Consider the following 6,197-nt stretch of genomic DNA (forward strand, 5'->3'; position numbering starts at 1 on the left):
GAAATGTGTATTTGGCTTTTATTTTTAGATGAGACATTTATGTGATTGGATGAATTAGCCATCAGGCAGTTTCCATTCTAGATCTATAGCTGCCAAGAGGAGAGGGAAGGTTCTTGAGCCTTGTCCCAATTTATCACTTCCTAGTTAAGGGTCACAATGGAAGGCATTTGGCAACTGAAAGCACCACCAAGCAAGGGAACTTAACTGAGTGCATCAAAAACCTTCTTCCCAACACCCTTGGAAAGAATAGTGTTTTACATGTTTTTCCTGAGACAATGGGTGACAGCAGATTAGATAACAAGGCAAAAATACTGGGAATGCAGGTAGAAATCTATGACTGCAAGTAACAAGTTATATGCCACCCAAGTAGGCCAGACCCAGGAAACCTGGGAGTCTAGAATTAGGGTAAGCAGTCTGGAATTGGGAGGATAGAAAGTCTTTACTTTGGGGCCCAGCTAATTTACTATGTAAGAGAATCTGGTCAGGTGATGAGTGTGTGGCTGCAGGCTATGGAGTGTCAAGCTGAAGCCTCTTATAAATTTCTTCTAAAATACCAGTTAAAAGAGAGAGGCTATTTATATTACATAAAACTAAAAAAAAAAAAATTGGTGTAAATCTATGAAGACTCGTTAATCTTCAGACAGTGTGGAACGAACACGTGACTAGGACCCAAAGACTTGGATTGTAGTCCCAGCTGTAAAGGTATCTGATGGAACTGACTCCAGGAATCCCCTAATCTTTCTAGGTCTGTGTGATTGAGAAAATGTGGTAAGAGCATCATTATTAATGTGCCTTCTCTTCGATTCTGTCATATAATTCTGTGCATATGTAATTGTATGTATATGTATGTTCATATATACACATCTTGATATGTGAATGTATATATATATACGTATTTTAATAAGTATATCTAGACTTCTTATACATTTGGCAAAAGTCAATATCGATAATTTTATACAAAATTTGGAAAACACCAACTAGTTAAAACATCAAAATGTTTTTTAGTTTAAAAAAAATTATTGCTTCTTTGACCTCTCCAGTAAAGATTACCCCAAAATTAGTGATGTGTGTTGTGTTTAGGTGTCTTTTTGCATGGATATCACACTGCAGTCTTTCCGGAATGCTTTCTAGTATGTGGGCTTCCAATCTTTTAGACATATTTTAGAAAATTGGGCGCAGTTGATCGAAACATCTGGGTGCATCTTGTGTTCTTCCTGACAAGTTTGCACAAAGCAAGTCTATGCAGACATTTTGTCCCTCAACTTCTTAGGGCCTCTTTTGGCCATGTTTTCCTCTAAGGTGTAGTCACTCAGCATCTGTCTGCCCTCACCCCATGGCATTTTGTCTATCACACTGGTTCTTTTTCTACCCATCTTTAGTCATAGGCCAAGACTTTACTATACCTCCTACATTTGTATTCAAAGATTATGTCACTAGATTATATCACAGTTGAGTGTTGGCACACAGGGAAAGATACCAGCAGAGAACCAACATTGCTATCTATGGTAGATAATAGACATCTCACTTACTGCAGGCTCACTTGGCAGTTTTGCAGATTAATAAAATCAGTCATAACTGATAACTCCTTTTAAAAAGGAACTACAGATCACAAATAATCCACAGAAAGTCTTTGGAGATTTTATCAGATGAGAATGCTAAAATCTGTTATGAGAATGAAAAAATATTAAGTGATGAAATGAGGACTAGCTGGAAGGTACCCAAAAGAAGGTTCCCTGCTTCTGCCATTTTCCCCACCAGATCTCTGTCATTCCCAGAAGTGGAAAATTTCTCCTTCGAAGGCTTCATCTTTGGGATCCCCACTCTTCCCTAATTAATTGCGTAAATGAAGCAGTAATTCTTTTTTTAACTTAATTTTTTAAAATTCTGTAGGGCTGGCCGGGTTAGCTCAGTTGATTAGAGCGAGGTGCTGCTAACACCAAGGTCCAGGGTTCAATCCCTGTACTGGCCAGCCACCAAAGTAACAAAAAAAAGTTATGCAATACACATTTATTATAAAAAATTTTTCACAGGCTGGCTGGTTAACTCACTTGGTTAGAGTATGGTGTTGATAATATCAAGGTCAGGGATTCAGATGCCTGTACTGGCCAGCCACAAAAAAAAAAAAAAAAATCACACTACATAAGTATGTAAAGTAAATATGAAAGTCCACTCCAAGTCTGCCCTTGCAGCTACCACTTTATAGGGATGGTCACTGTTAGAAATTTGGTATATGACACACCATATGGTCTGCTAGACCTAGTAAATACAAGGTCAGTCAGGATGGAAATAGGCTTTTCATAATGGTAGGAATTTACTCTTGATCCCTAGGACTATCCCTAAATGGCACTGGAATCAACCCATTCTACTTCATAATGGATTGTCTGTGAGAGATACATCTAAATTTGAACATGGAGGGAGGAGGAAGAGCACATATGAATGTCTACTATATGCTATGCATTGTAGGCTGTTTATATGTTATTTAATCCTTAAAACCTTAATTTAGAGAGTATGGATATTCGAATAATTCTACAGTTAAGGAGGATTGAAGCTTGCCCAAAGTCACACTAATATTAAGTAGAAGAGGAAGCATTCAAATCTAGGTTACAGCTTATGTCTTCTTTAACTCTACTACACTGGCATTTTGACTCTTTCCCATTATTTTTCCCACCCAAAATATACTTTTCATCAATATTCTTGGAAATAAAGTTTATAGTTTTCTATGTAATAAGTGAGAAATATAAGGGTACTTCAAAAGTTCATGGAAAGATTTGTATTTTAATTCTATTTTTCCACAAGTTTTTTAAAAGTACCCTTGTAAAGTAAGGCAAGGTCTACTAATCATTAGGAGAACAAATGACTTCGATTTAAAAAAAAAAAAATCTTTGGGAAGGAATGTCCTAAAGCAATTCAGAAGCTATTCAATTTTGTATACTGTCAGGAGGCATGCAAACACAGTTGAGGGAAGTTTTAGAAACACATTGTCTCAAATATTTTATGAGATATATATTATTTTTTAATAATATATATCAATATTTTATGAGATTATATTTTTTAATATATACACATGCTTTTTTTGGTGGCCAGCCAGTACAGGGATCTAAACCCTTGACCTTGGGAATCTGAACTCTTGACCTTTGTGTTATAGCACCACACTCTAACCAACTGCGCTAACCAGCCAGCCTTATGAGGTTTTAAAGGTTTAAAGTTTTTAAGTCTCTTCCAGACCCCTTTCCACTGTTCTTTCTTTTTAATTCATTCAAAATTTTCTTGTTCCAATCACCAGAGAAGTGGCATCCTCTACTTTCTAGGTTCCACTTCCACCATTCATTTGTTGAAACTACTCTGTTTACAACTTGTTCAGATAATGATCCCTGGGCTTTGCTCATAGAAATCACCATTTATCCCAGGATTTTTGGCACTTGGTATCTCTCTTCGTTTCCATGAGTTTGATTTTCCAGTCTCTTCCTATCTCTTTCTTTTATTAAAAATGTATTCTTGTTGTCTGGTAAGTTGAGTCAGTTAGAGCGCAGCCATTTATAATGACAAGGTCACGGCTTGGATCCACATACAGGCCAGCTGTAAAAAATATGTATATATATTCTATTCTGGGTGTTTGCTATATACCCTGGTGATGCTGGTGGACTTTTCTCAGCTCTTTGAGGAATGGATGAGATGGGACATTATCTCATCTCCCTTATTCTACTTGAGCTAGGGCAACTAAACCTCAAAAAGACCCCTGACCTTTTTTTTTTTTTTTTTTTAAAGATGACCGGTAAGGGGATCTTAACCCTTGACTTGGTGTTGTCAGCACCAGCTCAGCCAGTGAGCAAACCGGCCATCCCCATGTGGGATCCGAACCCGGGGCCTTGGTGTTATCAGCACCGCACTCTCCTGAGTGAGCTACGGGCCGGCCCCAAGACCCCTGACCTTTTTAAAGCTTGTATATACCCACCAAACTGCAAGCCAAAGAAATATTTTGTGTATATATGCATCAGAATTACCAGACAGAGCTTTCATTATACATTAATTCTTGGACGTTGCCCCAGACATAATGAGAATCCGTCAAAGGGGTTTCTCAGTGATTCTAATCCCTGTGGCTAATTTAATTAATTAAAATTAAATTTAAATTTTAGTTCCTCAGTTGCACTAGTCACATTTCAAATGCTCGATAGCCATATATGGCTAGTGGCTATTGGATAGCACAGATATAGAGTATTTCCATCATCACATAAAATGCTATTGGACAGCACTGATCTAGAATATATAAATGGCAGCTGAAACTATGAGGGTGGAAGTGGTCTCCTGGAGAGTGTGTAAAAGTAGAAGAGGATCCAAGGACAGAACGGTTAGAATCCTCCCACTAAGAGGCAGATAAAGACTCAACAAAAGAGATTAAGAAGGAATGACCAGGAAAGGAGAGAAATGGTGAGACAATAATATCCTAGAGGTCAAGAGAAAGGAGTTTTGAGAAACAGGTTGTTGGGAATCAGTGTGCAGTTTTAAACATTAAAGTACATGGTTCATGATGATGCAGAGTGGTGTTACTTGGGGAAGGATGGCTTCCCATACAGGGTCCCATAATGAGGCACTGGCTTGGTGAAGTCTGCATTTGACCAAAGTCCGGCCCCCAGAAATTCAAACTTGCCTTTATGAGAATGTCACTATCAGGAACAGATTTTCTTATCCAAGGTCATATATACTGATTTTCTATATGAGTGTGTTTATCAGATGTTAACACAAGTTTACAGATACATTAATGATGTATTAATATACATTAATATTCCAGAAAGCCAATTTATTAATTAAAATACAACTGTGTTAGGTACCCCAGTTAGCCTATCTAGCCTAACATTCTCCTTTCTCCCTGTAGTTATGCTTATAGGCAAATTTCCAGTAGTCTACTTTGTGAGAATGGAATGAGAGCAGATGCTATTTGCTCTCATGATTCTCAGCTGGCCCAGCTTGAGACACTCTCAAGGGACAGCTTTATCAAAGAGTTGGCCTCTTGAACCCATTTATTTTAAATAGTTCCCTGGCTGACAAACCCCTTCCTTCCTTTCTCCAAAAGGAGTGCAATCTCAGCACAACTCTTCCTGTCTTAGAGTCTACACCCTGGTTGAGTTTTGGTGGTTTTCACATTACTTATCTAGCCACTTTTGATCGCTCCACTGCCCCGCAGAATTGCATTCATTATCTGTTGCTTTTTCTTAGTTTAACTCCTAAAGGGCAATCATATTTCCAAGTTCCTGAGGGACACTATCATAGCCAGTAGCTATTCAGATGTCAAGTAGAATGAGGATTATACACACAGCCACGGATTGGTAATTAAGGAAGTCAGTGGGGGAGCTTGATGCCAGCAGTTTCAATAAAGTCAGGGGAGTGGACCTCCAAGAGTAGACAAATAAATGGAGGCTGAATTTCTTCGTCAGATATTTGAGTACTTGGAAGTGCTGGGCTCTCAGAATGAAATATAAGTAAATACAGATGAGGTCCCTGTCCTGATGTGGCTTATCTGAGCAGGAAAAGTGACATTAATAAAGTACTTACAACAATTACTGTCTAATGATACAGCGCATGTTGTTGAGGAACTATATAAACCTGTGATCGCATTTAAGAAGTGGATCTGACCTAAAGTAAAGAGGCTCAGGAAGGAAAGGTTCTCCTGAGGCAGTGACATAGGATTGGGGAAGGACGAATGGGGTTAAGTAGGAGAAACAGAGTGGGGAGAGGCTTGTGGAGGGAGGCAGCACGGAGTTTTGGAGTGCCCAAAAGAAAGCCTGTGTGACTGCAGAGCAGAGAGTGAGGAAGAGAATGGGACCAGACGAGGCTGGGGAAGCGTAATTAGCAAAGCTCCTGAACAAAAGGGACCAAAAAAGCAGGAAACGGCGGGGAGAGGCGGCTCCACACATAAACTACAATTCCCAGGAAGCATTCGGCAGCCACAGACGGATGTGAGGTGAGGCGCGAGCCGCGACTTTGAAGGAAGAAAGGAAGTGCTCGGGCGTCGCAGAGCCAGAGAAGCGGGCTTAGGTAGGTAGGGGTGCGGCGCGGCGCGGCGCGGGCGGGCCGGCCTCTGCGTGTTGGGACAGCTGCGGTCCGAGCGCCTCGAGGCTCCGTGTCGTCATAAGGCGGCGGCCATTTTAGCGGGCGGAGGGGCCCCGGCGGGCGCTGGGCGAGCGGGGGGGGGCGGCGGCGGC

The 6,197-nt window shown here is 40.3% G+C and overlaps 1 protein-coding gene across 2 annotated transcripts in view; it reads left to right on the plus strand.

Moving 5' to 3' along the window:
• The first annotated feature begins 5,950 nt into the window (after positions 1-5,950).
• The window catches only part of ARPP19 (cAMP-regulated phosphoprotein, 19kDa), a 20,526-nt gene continuing 20,279 nt past the window's right edge, over positions 5,951-6,197 (plus strand). Inside the window, exon 1 of one of the 2 annotated variants that reach the window (XM_008577314.1) lies at positions 5,951-5,956. The gene's annotated coding sequence lies outside the window, so the exon portion shown is untranslated. Of the gene's footprint in view, positions 5,957-6,011; positions 6,031-6,197 lie in introns of those variants that run through there. The other variant, XM_008577313.1, reaches the window with a different exon arrangement.

Source organism: Galeopterus variegatus, unplaced genomic scaffold (genome assembly GCF_000696425.1).
Source record: "Galeopterus variegatus unplaced genomic scaffold, G_variegatus-3.0.2 Scaffold1487, whole genome shotgun sequence".
NCBI lineage: Eukaryota > Metazoa > Chordata > Mammalia > Dermoptera > Cynocephalidae > Galeopterus > Galeopterus variegatus.